The 22,220-nt window shown below is 42.9% G+C and overlaps 1 protein-coding gene and 1 pseudogene across 1 annotated transcript in view; both read left to right on the top strand.

The window, feature by feature from the left end:
• KDM4C (lysine demethylase 4C) overlaps positions 1-22,220 on the top strand; it is a 430,799-nt gene that overhangs the window by 71,532 nt on the left and 337,047 nt on the right. The gene's annotated exons all lie outside the window — the stretch shown is intronic.
• On the top strand, positions 9,836-11,014 carry LOC108518737 (actin, cytoplasmic 1-like; annotated as a pseudogene).

The following is a 22,220-nucleotide window of genomic DNA, read 5'->3' as shown; positions in this document are numbered from 1 at the left end:
AAAAAAAAAAAAAAAAAAGGAAATTAAGAGAATATTTAAAAAAATAGTTAATTCATTAAAACAATCCATTACATATCAACATACATTATTTTATACAAGGTGACTATAGGATGGAGGGGAGCAGACAGAAAAAGAAAAGGTGACTCTGTTTTCCCAATTAAAAAATTAGTAAGAAGAATCACATTGTTTTACATTTTTCGAATCTCTTATGTCTAGCTTAATAGAAGATTGTGGCTGAGTATGGTGGCTCACGCCCATAATCCCAGCACTTTGGGAGGCCAAGGCGGGTGGATCACCTGAGGTCAAGGGTTCGAGACCAGCCTGGCCAACATGGTGAAACCCTGTCTCTACTAAAAGTACAAAAAAATTAGCCAGGCATGATGGTGTGCACCTGTTCCAGCTACCCGAGAGCAGGAGAATTGCTCAAACCTGAGAGGCGGAGGTTGCAGTGAGCTGAGATCATGCCATTGCACTCTAGCCTGGGCAACCAGAGTGAGACTCCATCTCAAAAAAAAAAAAAAGATTGCTGGATTTTTATATCAACTTTTACATTTAATCTGTTATAAGGTCATATGTCCTATAGCTTCTGGAAAACTCTATACTCATGAGAGTGAAAAAGGCAAATACTAATGTTCTGGTATAATTTTGAAAATAGTTTTGATGTCACAGACCCTCTGACAGGGTCTGTGTGTCTCCTGGTGGTCCTCAGAAAACACCTTGACAACTGCTTCTGTAAGATACTTAGCAAAAGATGACTTCTCTGAAGTTATCTATTGCACATAGATGATGCAGAGATCTTAGGGCAAGGTAACTATGTTCTATCTTTATTTATTGGCCTTCAGGTAACTGCATTCCTGGTATGTCTCAAAGAATGAATCACCTTCAGAGACAGTGGTTCTCAAACTGGAAGCCATGGAGTTCTTTGGGGCACATCATGTCCTGTGTTTTGTCTTATAAACCAGGCAAAATTTTGCAAGTGGACAACGTATGAACTCATGTCTCTGCATCTCAAAACATAGAACATATTTTAAAGAAATTGTACCGCCAAGATTTTCTTTAATATTAATTTGCTAGCTTATTGCTTCTGTTATCTTCAGGTATTTATTAATGGAAAAGTGATATAAAATTTAAAACAGTTTGAAAAATGTGGCAAATCTTTTTTTTTTTATTTCTCTCTTACTTTTAAGACAAGGTCTCACTCCATTGCGCAGGCTGCAGTGCAGTGTCACAATCACAGCTCACTACAACCTCCACCTCTTGGGCTCAGGTGATCCTTCCGTCTCAGCCTGCTGAGTAGCTGGGACTATATGTGTGCACCTCCATGCCCAGCTAGTTTTTTGTATTTTTTGTAGAGATGGGATTTCACTATATTGCCCAGGCCGATCTCAAACTCCTGGCTTCAAGTGATCTTCCTGCCTCCACCTCTGAAAGTTATGGGATTACAGGCATCAGCCATTGTGCCTGTAATCCTAAGATTTTTTGTGGAGAATCTTAAAATAAAAAAAATAAATGTCTTATATGATATATTTCTCCTTGAGCTGTGGGAAATTTTTTTTTTTTTTTTTTTTTGGCCTATGCTTGTACTAGGTGGATGATGGGTGGGTGGTGTCCTCTTTCCATTTTCTGTTTTAGTTTTCTTTGTAATCTATAAGTATAAATTACACCCCTTTAAGGTAAAAGTTACCTTTTGTTAATATAAATATTACATATGAAAATATGGGAAGGTATTACATAGGAGAGAAAATGAAAATCAATCCTGGCATTCAGAGAAAGCAGCTGTCAAAACTGTTTTGTATATTTCCTTCCACTGTTTTTTTCCTACGCATGCTAGATAATTGCATGTAAAAACAATTTTTGTGGTACAATGAACATAGTTTTATCCTCCTTCCATTTGACCCATTGTGAATCCTTTCCTACAATGATAGATGTTCTTCAACAAGATGATTGAAAATGTGTCTGTCTTGGCTGGGCACGGTGGCTTATGCCTGTGATCCCAGCTCTTTGGGAGGCTGAGGTGGGTGGATCACCTGAGGTCAGGAGTTCGAGAGCAGCCTGGCCAACATGGTGAAACCCTGTCTCTGTTAAAAATACAAACAATTAGCCAGGCATGGTGGCAGGGACCTGTAGTCCCAGCTACTGGGGAGACTGAGGCAGGAGAATCGCTTGAACCTGGGAGGCGGAGGTTGCAATGAGCTGAGATCGCACTACTGCACCCCAGCCTGGGCGACAGAGTGAAACTCCATCTCAAAAGAAAATTTATCTTATTTTTATTGTTTTTATTGGTAGGATGGTTTTCACAGGTAGAGGAAAGCACATAAATCTAACATGAAGGGTGTGGGTGGGTGGAGGAGGGAGAGTATGACAGCTCCTGGTCTTGTGTTGGTCAGTGTGGGGCAGGGCACAGTCCACAGTAGGTGGCCCCGATCACTGCTAACCTGAGAGAGAGGCACCTTGCACAGACACCCATTGCCCCATTTTCTGCCTTTCTTCAGCAGCTTCTTGAGATAGAAGGCGTTATTAAACAGCACAGAATATTTGACCTGTTTTCGTATATGATCAATGTTTGCCATTCCTAGCTGTGACTTTCGGGAAAGCTCTCTTTTCCTCATAGTCTTCATCTACAAGGGGAAGAAATTGAATTAACTACTGTCTCTCGTTCCTTCCGGCTCAGAAATGTTTACTTTATGATAAGCAATAGTTCTTTAAGAAGATGAACTAAATTCAATAACAGTGAATTTTTGTCAGTTTCAGATTTCTTTTGTATTAGAATTTTGTCAAATCAAGAGCTCCTTTATAAGAAACCTGTTGGTGAGTCATGGAAATCTTTTCACACCAAGGTGTTAGGCATAGTGGCATTTAACTTACAGACTTTTTCCCCTCTTCCCTCAATGGAGTAGCTTAAATACCTTTATCCACTAGATGGTGCTCTTGGACAGCAAATTTATTTGAGACGGTGGGTTTCCAAATGAGGTAAAACAGTTTAAACGGTTTGAGTCACCAGGAGAATTCCTTTCCGTTTTGTATTTTTATCATGTCAGGATATCATTTATTTTCAAATAACAAATCGTTCAAAGCCAGAACACTAACTGCCTAAATTTCACATCCAAGGCAAACATGTCATCCTAGACAGGTTTTGACGCAGAGAGAGAGCTATTGGCTTGTAGGATTGTGACTTTCAGGTTTTAGTTCTGTGAAATAAGGCTTCTAGGTAATCACAACTCATTTATCTGCTAGCATGTTATGGCTGCTCTTTTTTTTTTTTTTTTTTTTTTTTTTTTTGAGACGGAGTCTTGCTCTGTCACCCAGGCTGGAGTGCAGTGGCTGGATCTCAGCTCACTGCAAGCTCCGCCTCCCGGGTTCATGCTATTCTCCTGCCTCAGCCTCCGGAGTAGCTGGGACTACAGGCGCCCGCCACCTCGCCCAGCTAGTTTTTTTGTATTTTTTAGTAGAGACGGGGTTTCACCGTGTTAGCCAGGATGGTCTCGATCTCCTGACCTCGTGATCCGCCCGTCTCGGCCTCCCAAAGTGCTGGGATTACAGGCTTGAGCCACCGCGCCCGGCCTATTATGGCTGCTCTTTAGTGAAGCACGTCAGCGCGCATGACCCCAGAAGTTGTCATCCGGACAGGAGGTGATGGAAGGACAGCTTTACTGGTCACATTGCATCCAGAATGTTTCCGTTAGTTCTGGAAACTGTGTTTTCAGAGGAGCGTTGCCAGAGCTGCACAGCTGGGATGGTGCAGGAGTTGTTGGAAGAGCAGTTAAAGCCCATGTGGTTGTTGCCCCTGAGAATGGTGCAAGTAAGAAGGTTAGGTGGGATCGCTGTGGGAAAATTCAGTCTGCCTCTGGAATAAGTTTCTTTTTTGTTGTTGTTTTTTTGAAATGGATTCTCGCTCTGTCCCCCAGGCTGGAGTGCAGTGGCACGACCTCGGCTCACTGCAAGCTCCGCCTCCCGGGTTCACGCCGTTCCCTTGCCTCAGCCTCCCGAGTAGCTGGGACTACAGGCGCCCGCCACCACACCTGGTTAATTTTTTGTATTTTTAGTAGAGACGGGGTTTCACTGTGTTAGCCAGGATAGTCTCGATCTCCTGACCTTGTGATCTACTCGCCTCGGCCTCCCAAAGTGCTGGGATTACAGGTGTGAGCCACTGTGCCCGGCCATCTCTGGAATAAGTCTCTAAGGAATACATCTGCCCCAGAGCAGATTGGGCTGCCACTTGAGGTAAGGAAATACTGACCTTGGAATGTTCACATAGAGACTATCTGATATTCTGTCAGACATAGTTTAAAAATTTGGGTTGGGTTGTGGCCAGGTATGGTGGCTCCTGCCTGTGATCCCAGTACTTTGGGAGGCTGAGGTGGGCGGATCACCTGAGGTCAGGAGTTCGAGACCAGCCTGGCCAATGTGGAGAAACCTCGTCTCTACTAAAAATATAAAATTAGCTGGGCGTGGTGGCACGTGCCTGTAATCCCAGCTACTCAGGAGGCTGAGGGGGGAGAATTGTTTGAACCTGGGAGGCGGAGGTTGCGGTGAGCCGAGATCACGCCATTGCACTCCAGCCTGGGCAACAAGATGGAAACTCGGTCTAAAAAAAAAGAAAAATCGAGTTGGATGGGATGTGAGTAGAATTGGTCATTTCTCTTTTCACTCTTCTCTACCTCTCGACTGTTAAACTTCGCAGTTGAAATATACTTAAATGTTTAATAAACTAGTAAATTGATAAATCAACAAATATGTGTGGAGGACCACTCTGAGTGATCAATGGGGTTGTGAGACATTTCAGCAATGGTGGGTGTTGGCCAGTGCAAGGAGCTCACTGGTTCGCTTGAGAGTCATGAATGGTTTCCCTGAGGAATAAACAACACACACTATATGGGCGGAAGCCTGGTGGATGGCACAATTACTCTGCACAGTAGGAGTGTAAAGAGGTGAAGATTACTGGGCACTGGCATAGTCCACAAGATTGTAGTGAGAATACAGGGCATTAGGGCATTATGGACCTTAGGCATGGTGAGCAAGGTGAGGGATGAGGAAGCTGAGCCTATTTTGTGAATTTGGGATGATTGGCATGCCTTGAGGGGCAGATTTCTGTGGGAAAGTATTAGGGACACAGCAGTGAGAATTACTGAAGGAGAAAGAACATGAAACTCAGGTGAAAAGTGAGAGTTTTAGTGCTGAATTTGGCTGGTGAACATAAAGTCATTGACAATTTCAGCTGCAAAGAATTTTGGAGATCATCTGGTATAATAGTCAACACATTGGTAGATGAGGAAGCTCAGACTGAATGTTAGGGTTTATGCTATATGACTCCTACTTAGTGGCAGAGCTGGGAGACCCCCCTTTCCTATTCTCTCTCTACTCTTTCAGATAGTCACCAGGAAGGATGGTTAGAGCTTGAACACTGTGTATACTCTAGAGCTCTTCTTGTCTTGGATTGGTGTCTGTTGAGGCCTCTGCTGTTCAGAAGGGCATTTCCCCTGCAACCCAGCCTTGCCTGCAGATTTACAGAAGGGCTTTGATAAGGTGCATCTGTTGGAAGCCCAGTTCCTGCTTTGGGCCTGCCGTTTTCCATTTCATAAAAAGGAATGTGAAGATAATTTAGGTTTTATCTTTATTATAGTTTTGTAAGATATAAAAGCCTATGATTTTTTCCTAGGGGGAATTTATAAATAGAGTAGAAAGATTCAAGTAATTCTTGTCAGAAAGGAACCATTCATCTATAACTTCACCTAGAATCTGTTTTGCAGATGATCAAAAATATGGGGCAATGTTTCTGTACCAAATTTTTTGTGTGTGTTTTTCTTACTACAGCAAAAAACGTAAAACAACTTACATGTCACAAAGGAGAAGTACAGATACAAATTGTTAAAGCCATGAAGTAATATGTACAATAAAGTAAATGTTAAGAAAATGTTTGTAATACAATGGTGTGTGAGGAAACCAGGATAACCATGTATAGATATATCTCCAAGATTTTGGAATGCCCACTCTGGATTTCCAGTATTGCTTACAATCTCCGTCATAATTCATCCACTTGCCCAAGGGTAGAGAGCAGCAGGTCTGGCTGAGATGAGGGAGATCGTGGAGCTGCTTCCCACACCCCAGCATCCTAGTATGGTTTCCTCAAAATAAGTCACCAGTTGTCAGTGGGCTTTTGGGGGTCACTGGTGCAGAGTTAGAGTCATGAATGCCAGGAGTCTGATTCTAAATATATGCTAGTTACAACAAGTTTTTAAGAGAAAGATGTCACTAAAGTGATGAAATGGTTTTCTCTTCTTTGCAGATTTATATGTTTGATATTTTAAAGTTTACTTTCCAAATGTCCTGTAACGATGAAGTATGGTTTCATATTCAGGAAAATTATTGTTAGTTTTCCTTTTCCATTGAAGGAATAATGTGCCTATGTGTATGATCCAGAATTTTATTCTGTGAAGAATGAAGAATGAAAATGAGGCCACTAGAAATACCTTAGGCTGTTTTTCTTTATGAAGAATAAAAGGGAAACTCAATAGCACCAGCCCTCTGCCATGTGTTATGAGAGTGTGTTAAATCTGACATTGCTTTAAGAAATAGCAGCTGTAGAGAAAATGAAGCAAGGTAGAGAAAACAAACAACTGGGAGAAACCGAAGGAAAAACCACAGAGTGGTATAGAGGAATTGGGAAGAACAGGTATGTTCTTTATTTAAACTGAAATTTTCCAGGTATTAGTGGTTAAGAAAAGGCTCAAGTATAGCCCATACTTGGCTACCATTCAAAAATTAAGTGGTATTCACTTTTCCTTTTGTTGGGTCACATTAGTGTTGTAGACTCTGTTATGTTTTTTTCTTATTTTAATCCACTAGTCAGTGGGGGAAGTGGGGATCTGTGGATTTGTTTACTAACGAGGAAGTATATCAGTTAGACATTATTCTGCTGCCGGTAATAAAGACCTCAGAATCAGTGGTTGAAACAAAGTGGGCATTTAGTTTTCTTTTGTGTAAAAATTTGAGGTAAGTAGCCTAGGCTAGGGCCAGTGTGTTGGTCTATGATGTCATTATAGACCCATACTCCTCAATTCTTCTGCTTTCTTTATGATGAGATCTTTTTTTTTTTTTTTTTTTTTTTTAAGACGGAGCCTCACTCTGTCGGCCAGGGTGGAGTGCAGTGGCATGATTTTGGCTTACTGCAATCTCCGCCTCCCTGGCTCAAGTAATTCTCTTGCCTCAGCCTCCCGGGTAGCTGGGATTATAGGCATATGCCACCACGCCTGGCTAATTTTTGTATTTTTAGTAGAGATGGGGGTTTCACCATGTTGGCCAGGCTGGTCTCGAACTCCTGACCTCAGGTAATCCAGCCGCCTCGGCCTACCAAAGTGCTGGGATTATAGGCGTGAGCCACTGTGCTGTCCTATGATGAGATCTTTACCTTCATGTTCTCCTGGTAGATGCCTGAGCCCAATAATTGTGTCTGAATGTCTTACGGAAGGAAAGGGAGTGAGACTGAAGGGCACAAAGGGCTTGTGCCTGCTGAGGTAGCCCTTCCAAGCTCTCTTCTGGAAGCCCTACTCAGTGATGACTGCTCACCTTTCGTTGGCCAGAACCCTGTGCTATGACCATCCTTAGCTGTAAGAGAAGCTGGAAATGCAGTTTTCATTCAGCTATATTTTTCTTCCTATTAAATGAAGTTCGTTATTAAGGAAGGTGAAACTAGATCCTGAGTACTTAGGCAGTCTCTGCCGTAAAAGTTTATTATAAGCCACGATGACTTTGAAATGCTGTGTTATACTGTATTATGTACAATTTAAAGACTTGAATTTGTTGGCTGGGCGCGGTGTCTCATGCCTGTAATCCCAGCCGTCTGGGAGGCCGAGGCGGGCGGATCACAAGGTCAGGAGATTGAGACCATCCTGGCTAACACGGTGAAACCCCATCTGTCCTCAAAAAATACAAAAAATTAGCCGGGCGTGGTAGTGGGCACCTGTAGTCCCAGCTACTTGAGAGGGTGAGGCAGGAGAGTGGTGTGAACCCGGGAGGCGGAGCTTGCAGTGAGCCGAGATCGCGCCACTGCACTCCAGCCTGGGTGACAGAGCAAGACTCTGTCTCAAAAAAAAAAAAAGTTGAATTTGTCAAGGGGCTTAATAGTCTAGAAAATGTGAATAAAGTAGTACAGATTATTCTTTTTCTTTTTTTTTTTCTTTTTTATGGAGGCAGAGTTTTGCTCTTGTCGCCTAAACTATAGTGCAATGGCACGATCTCAGCTCATTGCAACCTCTGCCTCCTGAGTTCAAGGGATTCTCCTGCCTCAGCCTCTGTAGTAGCTGGGATTATAGGCGCCCACCACCACGCCTGGCTAATTTTTATATTTCATTTTAGTAGAGATGTTTCACCATGCTGGCCAGGCTGGTCTTGAACTCCTGACCTTAAGTGATCTGCTTGCCTTGGCCTCCCAAAGTGCTGGGATTACAGGCGTGAGCCACTGTGCCTGGCCGTAAAGTAGTACAGATTATTGTGTTTTAAATTTTTCGTATATAAAAATGACAGGTTCTGAGCATGGGATATGACTGTTTTAGTAAATGTTGAGATAATTGGTCTCCTTTAAAGAGGGGCGTCGTATGGTTTGGGTCCCCTTTAGGATTTTCCACAAGAGCCACACGTAGATATGTAAAATAAAATTAATATTTCTGTTTAGTCTGTTTTTTTTTTTAAAAAAAATGCATATCTGTGAGTATATCCTGTACTTCCTCTATACCAGTATTTTTTAAAACATCTTCTTGACAGGGAGTGTTTTAAAAAAAATAGGAAATTTAGTTACCAAATTACTGACTTTCAGGTATTGGGAGATAGAGGGAAGTTTCTCCCTCTCTGATTATATAAAAAGTGTGTAGTGAGAGTTGACTTTCTGGTTTATCGTTTGGCCACGTGGCTTCGAAACAATAGAGCCAGCATGGGTTAGAATTTTCATTCTCACGCTTGAACCCCGGCCCTGTGATTATGAGCTGTGAGGTCTTGGCAAGTTATCTGTCTTTGCTGCAGTCCCCTCATTTATAAAACAGTGTTGATAATAGTTGATAGTAGTGTTTAGCTGGCAGGACAAAATGAGGTGACATAAATAAAACACCTCGTACAGGGCCTGCTCCCTGGTATGTACTGAGTCAGCGTTAGCTGCAGCAGGTGGCAGTACTAAAGCAAAGCAAGACAAGTCTCCAGGCCTTAATGAGATAGTTAGTTACTCACCAGCTGATTCTGATCGAGAGACTTGTGAAGAATTCTGTTCTGCGATTGCCATTTTAAGTTTGTCCAGCCTGCAGCCCTGTGATTTATACTTTTTTATATCTGTCAGAGCCATGAAGAATGTTTGTTTAGGAGTCACTGCTTAAGAAAATGCTTCTGCTGTTTTTAAGAAATATACCACTATCTTCTTGTCAGTAAGATCCTGCCGTGTGCGGTGCCAGAACAGAAGTGACCTCATGGGATATGACTCAAGAGGTAGTTCTTTCTTTTTTTTTTTTTTTAAGACAGAGTCTTGCTCTGTCTCCTAGACTGGAGTGCAGTGGTGCAATCTCGGCTCACTGCAACCTCTATCTTCTGGATTCAAGCAGTTCTGGTGCGTCATTCTCCCAAAAAGCTGGGACTACAGGCATGCGCCACCATGGCCAGCTAATTGTATTTTTAGTAGAGGCAGGGTTTTGCCAGGTTGCCCAGGCTGATCTTGAACTCCTGAGCTCAAGCAATCTGCCCGCCTTGGCCTCCCAAAGTGCTGAGATTACAGCATGAGCCACCGCGTCTGGCTGATAGTCTCTTTGTCTTGATTTTAAAAATCATCTTGTTGGCCAAGACCACGTCTGCCCCGTGAGCACAGACCCTCGCCCTCGCTTTTCTGCCACTTGTCCACACCCGCTGCCAGCTCACCACAGACGATGATATTGCTGTGCCCATCGTCAACAATGACTCCGGCATGTGCAAGGGTGGCTTCGCAGGTAACGATGCCCCCCGGGCTGTCCTCCTCTCCATCGTGTGGCACCCCAAGCACCAGGGCGTGATGATGGGCATGGGTCAGAAGGACTCCCATGTGGACGACAAGGCCCAGAGCAAGAGAGGCATCCTGACCCTGAAGTGCCACATCAAGCATGGCATCGTCACCAACTGGGATGGCATGGAGAAGAACTGGCACCACACCTTCTATAAGGAGCTGCGTGTGGCTCCTGAGGAGCACCCCATGCTGTGACCAAGGCCCCCCTGAACCCCAAGGCCAGCTGCAAGAAGATGACCCAGATCATGTTTGAGACCTTCAACACCCCAGCCATGTACATGGCCATCCAGGCCGTGCTGTCCCTGTATACCTGTGGCTGTACCACTGGTATCATGATGGACTCTGGTGATGGGGTCACCCACAGTGTGCCCATCTACGAGGGGTATGCCCTCCCCGATGCCATCCTGTGTCTGGACCTGGCTGGCTGGGACCTGACTGACTACCTCATAAAGATCCTCACTGAGCACGGCTATAGCTTCACCACCACGGCTGAGTGGGATTTCATGCATGACATCAAGGAGAAGCTGTGCTGTGTTGCTCTGGACTTCTAGCAGGAGATGGTCATGGTGGCTTCCAGCTCCTCCCTGGAGAAGAGCTGCGAGCTGCCTGACGGCCAGGTCATCACCATTGGCAACGTGCGGGTCTGCTGCCCAGAGGCATTCTTCCAGCTTTCCTTCCTGGGCATAGAATCCTGTGGCATCCATGAAACTACCTTCAACTCCATTATGAAATGTGACATGGATATCCACAAAGACCGTACGCGAACACAGTGCTGTCTGGCGGCACCACCATGTACCCTAGTGTTGCCAGCAGGATGCAGAGGGAGATCACCTCCCTGGCGCCCAGCACGATGAAGATCAAGATCATTGCTCCTCCTGAGCACAAGCACTCTGTGTGGATAGGTGGCTGCATCCTGGCCTCGCTGTCCACCTTCCAGCAGATGTGGATCAGCAAGCAGGAGTATGATGAGTCTGGCTGCATCGTCCATCCTCCAAATGCTTCTAGGCAGACTGTGACTTAGTTGCGTTACACCCTTTCTTGACAAAACCTAACTTGTGCAGAAAAGAAGATGAGATTGGCATGGCTTTATTAGGTTTTGTTTTGTTTTGTTTTGTTTTGTGTTTTGTGGTTTGAACCAGGATTTAAAACTGGAACGGAGGGTGACAGCAGTTGGTTGGAGCGAGCATCCCCCAAAGTTCTACAATGTGGCTGAGGACTTTGTTTCTTGTTTGTACATTGTTCTTTTTTTAATAGTCATTCCAAATATTGTGAGATGCATTGTTACAGGAAGTTGTTTGCCCTCCTAAAAGCCACCCCACTTCTCTCTAAGGAGAATGGCCCAGTCCTATCCTAAGTCCACACAGAGGAGGTTTTGTGTAAATTATGTAATGCAAAATTTTTAAAATCTTTGCCTTAATACTTTTTTATTTTGTTTTATTTTGAATGATCAGCCTTCGTGGCTCCCCCTTTTGTCCCCCAACTTGAGATGTATGAAGGCTTTTGGTCTCTCTGGGAGTGGATGTAGGCAGCCAGGGCTTACCTGTACACTGACTTGAGACCAGTTGAATGAATGCACACTTTAAAAGTGCACACCTTAACAAAAATCGCCGGGTGCGGTGGCTCATGCCTGTAATCCCAGCACTGTGGGAGGCTGAGGCGGGTAGATCAGCTGAGGTCAGGAGTTCAAGACCAGCCCGGCCAACACAGTGAAACCCCGTCTCTACAAAAAAAAAAAAAAAAAAAACAAACCCCAGAATTAGCTGGGCATGATGGCAGGTGCCTGTAATCTCAGCTGCTCGGGAGGCTGAGGCGGAAGAATCGCTTGAGCCCGGGAGGCGGAGGTTGCAGTGCGCCAAGATCGTGCCATTGCACTTCAGTCTGGGGGACAGAGCAAGACTCTTGTCATAAAAAAAAAAAAAATCAGCTTGTTGAAATGTGGTATTTGATTATATATGTGCAACATACTTAAGTTTTAAAGCACAATGATTTTGAACATTCCAAACTCACCCAGTGGTCAACAGCTGCAACATTAACAACACTGCTCAGGGATCACTCTCTTGTAGCCCTTTCCTGCTGTGCCGCTCCCGTCACTCTGGGCTGGCCTGAATTTTGTGTTTGATTTCTTACTTTGTAAAAAATAGTTTTCTCAGGCATGCACATATTTTAACACAATATGTTTAGTTTGGCATACTTTTGACCTTATTAAAAATAGTATCACTTTATGTAGTTTTCTGGGACTTTGATATTTTTCATCCAACAGTATTTCCCAGTTGATACATACTATTTTGTAAGCTATTGTAATGATCATTCATTTTCTTTGCTGTATAATATTTTACTTTGTGAATATACAACTCTTTTTATTCTGCTGCCAGTGAACTTTTTTTTTCTTTTTTTTAAAAATAAATATTGCTGCTATGAACACATCTCATACATGGTACCTGGTCTACACATGTAAAAGTTTCTTGAAAGTATTTACGTAGGAATGGAAATGCTGGCTCATAGAGTGTTTAACTTTACCAGATACTGTTGAATTGCTTTTCTAAGAGTTTGTATCACTTTATATTCCTTTAGCACTGCGTATCATTTTTGTTTTTTTTGAGACAGGGTCTTGCCCTGTCAACCAGGCTGGAGTACAATGGTGTGATCTTGGCTCACTGTAACCTCAGATTCCTGGGCTCAAGTGATCCTCCCACCTCAGCCTCCTGAGTAGCAGGGACCACATACTTGCACCATCATACTCGACTAATTTTTATATTTTTTGTCAAGACGGTGTTTCACCATGGTGCCCAGGCTTATCTCAAACTCCTGGGCTCGAGTGACCGCCTGCCTCAGCCTTCCAAAGTATTAGGATTATAGGCGTGTGCTACTGTGCCCAGCTTATAATCATTATTAAGACAGCTTTATTGAGCTATAATTTATATAATACAAAATTCACCCATTTTAAGTGTATACTTCAGTGATTTTCATGCAGCCATCACCAGTCTAGTCGCAGAACATTTCCAACAGCTTTAAACAACATTTTAAAAGCTTATTCATGCTGATCCAGTCTTTACACTTAATGTATTAATACTTGATGTCATTCCTGTGCCTGTAAAATATGTCATGTGAATTTGCACCTCTCTGATTAAAAATGACTTAGAATCTTTTCATGTCTTTATCGGCCATTCATATTCCTGTCTTTATGAACTGTCCCCTATTTTCTATTAGGTTGTTTGGCTTTTCTTTATTTGGAATTCTTTATTTATTCTGGATACCAAAACTATGCCAGTTATATTTGTTGAATTATTTGCTCCAGTTGTGGCCATTCTTTTCACTATTTTGTTTGTCTTATTTACAGTATCTTTTAATGAACAAATGTTTTAATTTTAATTTTGATAGATTTTTACTAATTTATTTAGTTTTCTTTTGTTTCTCATTGTTCCTGGACTGATTAGATTCTGTCTTAGAATGTTGGGTATTCTATCCTCAGTGTTGCTTAACTTACCTTTCAGACTTTCAATCTCATTATATTTCTGTACTGTACTATGTTAATGTCCTAAATATTATCTGCTGGTTAACTACTTTTCTTGCTTGTTAATACTGGTTAACTGCTTCTCTTATTTAACTCTTTCACTGAGTTTTTAGTTTAATAATGATATATTTCTTTTTGAGTTCACCTCTCCCTTCAGGTTGGACTGGACATTCCAAATAGTTTATTTTTCTTTGCTTGTCTTAGTGATTCCATTTTTTATTTTTTTTTTTTTTTTTTTTTTTTGAGACGGAGTCTCGCTCTGTCACCCGGGCTGGAGTGCAGTGGCCGGATCTCAGCTCACTGCAAGCTCCGCCTCCCGGATTTACGCCATTCTCCTGTCTCAGCCTCCTGAGTAGCTGGGACTACAGGCGCCCGCCACCTCGCCCAGCTAGTTTTTTGTATTTTTTAGTAGAGATGGGGTTTCACCATGTTAGCCAGGATGGTCTCGATCTCCTGACCTCGTGATCCACCTGTCTTGGCCTCCCAAAGTGCTGGGATTACAGGCTTGAGCCACCGCGCCCGGCCCCCATTTTTTATTTCTTTAAACATTTCTTATTCCTTGACGACAGAATAAGACAATTCAGTATTGGTGGTCCTACCTGAGGGGCTGTTCTGAACAATTTGTTCGTTATTTCTGCTGTCTCTCTGCGGTGTTGGCTTTTTTCCCTGGTACGCACAGTGATCTTTGTTTGTATGCTTAGACTTGATCTTAATTTGTGGAATAATTCTGGATCTAAATGTATGATTCTTTTTTCCTAAGAGGATTGCAGTTATTTCTCCCTGGAACCAGGAAACTCCATTAACTTCACGCTATCAGTAGTCTAGACTCAAGGTGGGAGTCTCAAGCTCTCTGCAGTCTTTTATTTGACTGGACATTTTCCTCCTTTTTTCTATGTCCTTTTTGTACTCATATTTTCCTTTATCTTTTTATGTGGCACTTTCACTGCAGAATTATTTTGTTTCTTTCAAAACTTGCTATACGATGGTTATTGTTGAGAATTCAGAACACAAAGCACTGCTGTAAAATCGTAGGTATTTGATGTATAAAAATGCAAAAGGGAAAATAGTTTCATTTTAAAATACAGATTTAGGGAATGTAAAACATTTATAGAAAAAAGCAGCAAAACTATCATGTCAAACATTGTAATTAACTATAAGCAAAATGTACTCCATATGGACCTAATCTTACTGTGTAAAGATCCAGGGAAATCCTCAGTCTATTTTAAAGTGTAGACCACAGCTTTCAATTTAGGTATTAGAAGGCTATTTTCTTTTATGGAGAAAAGACTACACATTCTGGTGTGAAATGGACTGAATTTTGAAATCTTTAAAGAACTAACCAAATTTTATTTTTTTCTCCATGCATGTTACCTTTGAAACTTCAAGGTCTTGTTCCAGCTGTATGAATTTGTGGCAGTATTTTATATTAGCCTAGCTTTAAGTTGCCAGCACAGTAGTAGAGTTTTGGTGGATGGTCTTATTCTTTAAAGACACAGGTCCTTAGTCTAGCTTGGATATAGAGTCCCAAAACGGGAAATGATACAAGTCAAATCGAAGAAAAGGGCATAAGTTTGTCCTGTATTTCCCTTGACACAGGGTCATCATTTGTTACCCAGGCTAGAGTGCAGTAGCACCATCTGTGCTCCCTGCAGCCCCGACCACTGGGGCTCAAACCGTTCCCACACTCAACTTCCTAGTAGCTGGGACTACACAGGCACGTGCCACATACGCCCGACTAAATTTTTTTTTTTTTTATGGAGACATTTTTTATTTTATATTTCCTGGTAAGAAGGGTCCCCACTATGTTACCTCAGGCTGGTTTTGAACTCCTTGCGGCTCACCCCCGTCCCTCTACTAAAAATACAAAAAATTAGCCGGGCGTGGTGGTGGGATGCTTGTAGTCACAAAACCAGACTAACATATGGGAGCTGAGGCAGGAGAATGTGGGGTAAACCTGGGAGGCGGAGCTTGCAGCTGAGCTGAGATCACGCCACTGCAATCACACCCTGGGACAGAGCGAGACTCCGTCTCAAAATAACAACAACAACAACAGCAACAACAACAAAAACTCTCGGGTCAAGGCAGTCCTCCCGCCTTGGCCTCCAATAATGACGTGGTGTTACAGGCGTGAGCCACCTCGCCTGGCCAAATTTGTCTATTTTTTAATTTAATATTTTAAGTGTTTTTACAACTTAAAAAACTGTAAAGGCACAGTAGTAGAGTTTGTGGATGGTCTTTTCCCTTTAAAGACACCCAGCTTCTAGTCTAGGATTTGGATAAGAGTCCCCAAAACGGGATGAATACAATCAAATGAAAGAAAGGCATAAAAGAGGTCAGGAGATTGAGACCATCCTGGCTAACATGGTGAAACCCTGTCTCGTACTCAAAAATATACAGAACATTAGCCGGGCATGGTGTCAGGCGCGCTAATAGTCCCAGCTAAGTTGGGGAGGCTGAAGGCAGGAGAATGGACTGAACCCAGGAGGTCAGAGCTGCAGCAAGGCCGAGATTGCACGCACCCCCTGCACTGCCATGCCTGGGCCTAACAGAGGCAAGGACTCTGTCCTCAAAAAAAAAAAAAAAAAAAAAAAGAAAAAATTAAGGAAATGTGGCCGGGCACCGGTGGTTTTGTGCCTATAATCTCAGCACTTTGGGAGGCCAAGCAGGAGGATCACTTGAGGTCAGAAGGAGATTCAGCCTGGCCAACATGGTGAAACCCTGTCTCTAACTAAAACAATACAGAAATTAGCTGGGTGTGGTGGCATGTGCCCTATATCCCCCCCCCAGCTCACTCAGACGCTGAGGGCAGGAGAAATTTGCTTGAACCCGGGAGGTGGAGCGTTGCCAGTGAGCAGAGATCGCGCCATTGCGCTCCAGCCTGGCTGGCAGAGGTGAGACTCATCCCCTCCCCTCCCGCTAAAAGAAATGGAAAAAAAAAAAAAAAAAAAAAAAAAAAGCTGCACAGTAATGTGTTGATGAGAAACACCGTGTCACAATGCTGAAATATAAAAACGAGACCAATACCAGTATTTATGAAGGGATTGTTTACAAAGAGTTATGATGTACTGGACAGACAATACATTTGCTGTTGAGGAGACTAACTGCTCTGTTCTAATTTCCTTTTTTTTTTTTTTTTTTTTTTGACAGGGTCTCCCTCTGTCACCCAGGCTGGAATGCACTGGCACAGTCATGGCTCACTGCAGCCTTGATCTCCCAGGCTTAGGTGCTCTTCCCACCTCAGCCTCCTGAGTAGCTAGGACTACAGACATGTGCAACCATGCCCACCTGATTATTGTATATTTTACAGAAATGGGGTTTTGCTATGTTGTCTTGGCTGGTCTTGAACTGCTGGGCTCAAGTGATCTGCCTGCCTTGGCCTCCTGAAATGCTAGGATTACAGGCATGAGCCACTGCACTTTGGCCTGTGTTCTAATTTTCTCTTTTTCTTTCTTTCTTTCTTTTTTTTTTTTGAGACAGAGTCTTGCTTTGTCACTCAGGCTGGAGTGCAGTGGCTCAATCTCGGCTCACTGCACCCTCTGCCTCCTGGGTTCAAGTGATTCTCCTGCCTCAGCCTCCCTAGTAGCTGGAACGACAGGCGTCTGCCACTATGCCTGGCTAATTTTTGTATTTTTAGTAGAGATGGGGTTTCATCATATTGGCCAGGCTGGTCTCAAACTCCTGACGTTGTGATCCGCCACCCCCCTCGGCCTCCCAAAGCGCTGGGATTACCGGTATGAGTCACCGTGTCCAGCCCTCAGTTATAATTTTCAAACAAGGAGTCCTGTAAGTTACTGACTGGGCACCTTCCTTTCATCTGTAAAATGAGATGGTGTTTTGCTTTTGTTTTCCTAGGATGGAGGTTATCCCACCTCTTGTTTCTTTCCAGTTATTCTGTGTGAGATGGTGGAGCATGCCATGTAGTTAGGTAGAAGACATGTCCCCAGCTCTACAGTTAGCAAGCTTTGAGAGAGGTAATTTAAATGGGTGCTAGCTATGTCAGCCCTTGGAAAGACCAAGAGCACATCTAAATGTAACTTGGTGATGGGCATTTTTGTAGTGGAAGAAAGACTGTAGTCCCGTCCATTTGTATATTCTTTTTGATGACTTCATTTGAGTTACGGGGTAGACCTGGAAACTTGAGAATCTTTAACAGGTTCTTTCAGTATTTTCTCAGATTCTTACAGAATCCAGGTAGCAGATCTTCTTTTTTTAATAATTGGATTTTCTAATGAAGTGGTAGTTCCCCTGTGAATTCTTGCATTTCAAAAATTTTTGTTGGTCGTTATTGGCCCGGTTTAGAGTTGGCTCTGTGGCACTGAAACTCAAGGGGAAGATGGGGGCTCCTAGCTTTGTTTGGAAATCAGCCCCATGAGGATAATGTTGAAGGTGCTGAGGGTGACAGCAGGAAATGGGAAGGATGTTGTTGAGGATGGAATGTAGAGTGATAACTGTGAAGATATGGAAAGACTTAGAGAGTGGTTTTAACCTAATTTTGGGGAACAAGATTCATATAGACTTTTTCTCTTCTATTATATGGTAAGTACCATAAAAATATTAGTAATAATCATGTATGTCAGTTGATCAATTTTTCTGTAGCCAACTATGCTTTTATGTACAACAAAGGAGAAAGCAGCCCCTAAAATATGCCAGAGTGAAGAACACACGTTTTGTGTGCTGAGTTGGAAGTGTTTCTGTAGTCATCCAGGGCTTCTTTCACAGTCTCCGTGTTGATATTATAGCAGTTTCTCAGGTTTCTGGGCAAGTGACTATAGCTATTCCACTTGGTGGACAAAGCAGAATGCATTATCAGGCCATCTTTGGTGCAGTTCACAGAATTGTCACCTGTGCCTGGCAAATGGCTAAGTTCTAGCAGACCCTCCCTGCCATTCTGCTGCCTCACAGAGACTCCTCTTAAGAAGTTACACAGTTTTGTTCAGGACTGTGCTAGATCCCACTTATCCTGGTGCTGGTTATTCAGTTTTCATAATTGCTCAGGCTTTGTATTTTGCCTTTTTTCTTTGGCTATTTGCATATTGGTTATGGAACCAGAGAGATAAAACATGCGCATAGAGTGGATTCCTGTTAGGTTTCTGCCACTTGTACAGTCTCGCTCCAGTTACTGGACACGTTTATGGAGTAACTGATACAGCTGTTTAGTATTGGACAAATATGTGATTCATTTTAAAGTAGTAAGCTCAAAACCACTAACTTCATATTTATAGCCTGTCTCCAAAACTCCTTCCTTTATGCTTTTAAAATTGCTGTAATAAGTATGGACTCTTTAATGCTTGCTACATTTTTTGCAGATTTGGCCACAGATTTATTTTCTTTTATTCACGTTTCTTTTTTTCTTTTTTTTTTTGAGACGGAGTCTCGGTCTGTCATCCAGGCTGTAATGCAGTACCATGTGATCTCGGCTTACTGCAACCTCCGCCTCCTGGGTTCAAGTGATTCTCTTGTCTCAGTCTCCTGAGTAGCTGGGATTATAGGCCCACACCACCATACCTGGCTAATTTTTTAAAAATTTTTAGTAGAGATGGAGTTTCACCGTGTTGACCAGGGTAGTCTAGAACTGACCCCAAGTGATCCGTCCGCCTTGGGCTCCCAAAGTGCTGGGATTACAGACGTGAACTACTGTGCCCGGCGTGATCCACATGTTTTTAAAAGTTGGTTAATGTCACATAAAATTGGGATTTTGGGCTTAAAAAAAATCAGAAAATCTGGCAGCATTCCCAGTGACTGAGTAATGGCTGTCTCCTTTAGACAGGATAGTATGTTGTGTGCAAATACACTTCACCCCCATACCCACCATTTTTGACATACACCTGGCTGCCTTCACTAATTGCCGTTACCTGCCTGGCTCTTTGGGCACCTGAGTTTGTAATTCCTGCTTTATTACTGAGCTCTCCACTTCCTGCTGTGCTCTTGTACTCTTTGTTTTTTGTTTTCTTTTTTCTGAGACAGAGTCTCGCTCTGTCAGCCAGGCTGCAGTGTAGTGGTACATTCTTGGCTTACTGTAACTTCCGCCTCCTGGGTTCAAGTGATTCTTGTGCCTCAGCCTCCCCAGTAGCTGGGATTATAGGCGTGTGCCACCATGCCTGGCTTATTTTTGTATTTTTATAGAGATGAGGTTTCACCATATTGCCCAGACTGGTCTTGAACTCCTGACCTCAGGTGATCCTCCCATCTCTGCCTCCCAAAGTGCTGGGATTACAGGCATGAGCCACTGTGCCCGGCCTCCTGCTGTGCTGTTTGGAACAGGATACTGACAGCCCTCTTTGAGGTGGAATGGGCTGTGAACCCGTCGATGCCCCTCAAAAAAGCTGTGGTCTGAACCCTCTCCCTATCTTTTTTTTTTTTTTTTTTTTTGAGACGGAGTCTCGCTCTGTTGTCCGGGCTGGAGTGCTGTGGCCGGATCTCAGCTCACTGCAAGCTCCGCCTCCCGGGTTTACGCCATTTTCCTGCCTCAGCCTCCCTAGTAGCTGGGACTACAGGCGCCCGCCACCTCGCCCGGCTAGTTTTTTTGTATTTTTTAGTAGAGACGGGGTTTCACCATGTTAGCCAGGATGGTCTTGATCTCCTGACCTCGTGATCCACCTGTCTCAGCCTCCCAAAATGCTGGGATTACAGGCTTGAGCCACCGCGCCCGGCCCTCTCCCTATCTTTTAAAGTGAAAATTTTAGGCTGTTGTGGGTAGGGGAACCATCGTGGGGAAGGATGGTGTGCAAAAAATGTGAAAAGAAACTTGGTACTGTTACCACTCCAGATACATGGAAGGATGGTGCTAGGAATACCAACAGAAAGTGGTGGGAGAAAGCTGAATGAAAATAAAGCTTTGATTTCAAAAAAAGCAAGATTTGATCCATATGGAAAGAATAAGTTCTCCACTTGCAGAATTTGTGGAAAGAATAAGTTCTCCACTTGCAGAATTTGTAAAAGTTCTGTGCACCAACCAGGTTCTCATTACTGCCAGGGCTGTGCTTACAAAAAAGGCATCTGTGCGATGTGTGGAAAAAAGGTTTTGGATACCAAAACTACAGGCAAACATCTGTCTGGATGTATTGATGGAATTTCTGGCTTTCTAAATGATTTTACTTTCTGCCTTGAATTTTCAAGGCATAGATGTCAGTTAAAAGAATGTGTTTTAAGATAATTAAGTTTAAACCAGAGAATTTGGTTGTTACTCATTTTGCTCTAATGTTCTAAACAGCAACAGTGTAACTAGTCTTTTGCCGTAAATGGTTATTTTCTTTATGAGCATTTTATTGAACTAAGTGGCAAATTCCATGAAATTATTTATCAGTTCTGTATGCACTTTTAATTAATATTATTCATATAATTCTCCCCTGCCACTTTATTTATTGATACTGCAAAAGTGAGAAGGAGATAATAGATACTTTGCTCTGAATTTGGCATCCAGAGTTAACAGTTCTCCCCTCACTCCCTTACTGGTGTCACAGTTATTAGAATCAGCAGCCTCTTAACTAATTGCAGTTTCATAGGATAGATAAATGTTTCAAGCCGTTATTGCTGAATGGTTCTTGAGTTATTAACCTAGACCCAAATCAAAGACCAGTGGGATTTATGATGTTTTTTATTTGTTCTTGCAGCCAAAGTGCCAATTCCTTTAATATGTGACCAAGAACACAAGGAACATCCATATGTCCAAATAAATACACTGAATTTTAGGGAAAAGAAAACGAAAATTTTAGTTAAGCAATTTTCAAAATATTTTACTTGTGTTTTGCAATCCTGTCTTTACAACTGTCCTATAAGGTAGGCATGTGTGGATTTATGTCTTGTTGGGAAGCCTTAGGGCTTTTTCTACTTCTGCTAGGAAGGATGTATTTTCTTGAAAACAGTTTCAGTGAAAGACTGGACTTTTCCTGTGGTCCTTTCAAGGGAGCCACAGTCCTCTTGGGGCCCAGTTTGTAGCATTGAACCCTGGGCACAGCTTTGCCTTGCAAGGCCATTGAGAAACCGTCAGATCCTATAATTGGTTAGTGGTGGAGCCACCATTTGGTTGGAGAACTTTTGATTCCAGTGCAGCATGGTGCTATTCTGATACTGGGTTACTCTTTCAGATTGAAATTCTTCATTCCATTTTACTATTTGCTGGGTGAGTGCAGCAGTGACACGGTTTTCAAAAGTTTACTAATAATCTATTTTTTGTCTAAAAAAACCACTTTTTGTAGTATTTGATGAACATGCCCTCTTTTTCTTTTTGAGACATCTTACTCTGTTGCCTAGGGTGGAGTACAGGGTCACAGTCGTGGCTCACTGCAGCCTCAACTCTCTCCTCAGCCACCTCCTGAGTACCTGGGGCCTGTGGCATGTGTCACCACACCCGACTACTTTTTAAAATGTTTGGTAGAGATGAGGTCTCTCTCTGTATTGCCCAGGATGGTCTCAAACTCTTGGGCTCAAGTGATCCTCCTGCCTCAGCCTCCCAAAGTGCTGGTATTATGGGCATAAACCATCATTTTTACATACTTTAAAAAAAGCTTATTCTCTGTTTTTCAGTACATTTTATAGTTTTATAAAGTTTGATTGAGTCTTCTCTTTTGTCTTCCTAGTTTTAATCCTTTAGATTATCTTCATTTACAAATATCTTTTGTTGGCCGGGCGCGGTGGCTCAAGCCTGTAATCCCAGCACTTTGGGAGGCCGAGACGGGCGGATCACGAGGTCAGGAGATCGAG

This window comes from Rhinopithecus bieti, unplaced genomic scaffold (assembly GCF_001698545.2).
Source record: "Rhinopithecus bieti isolate Rb0 unplaced genomic scaffold, ASM169854v2 scaffold_42039, whole genome shotgun sequence".
NCBI classification, from domain to species: domain Eukaryota; kingdom Metazoa; phylum Chordata; class Mammalia; order Primates; family Cercopithecidae; genus Rhinopithecus; species Rhinopithecus bieti.
The sequence above is the reverse complement of the archived record's forward strand: the minus strand, read 5'-3'. Positions and strand labels throughout refer to the sequence as shown.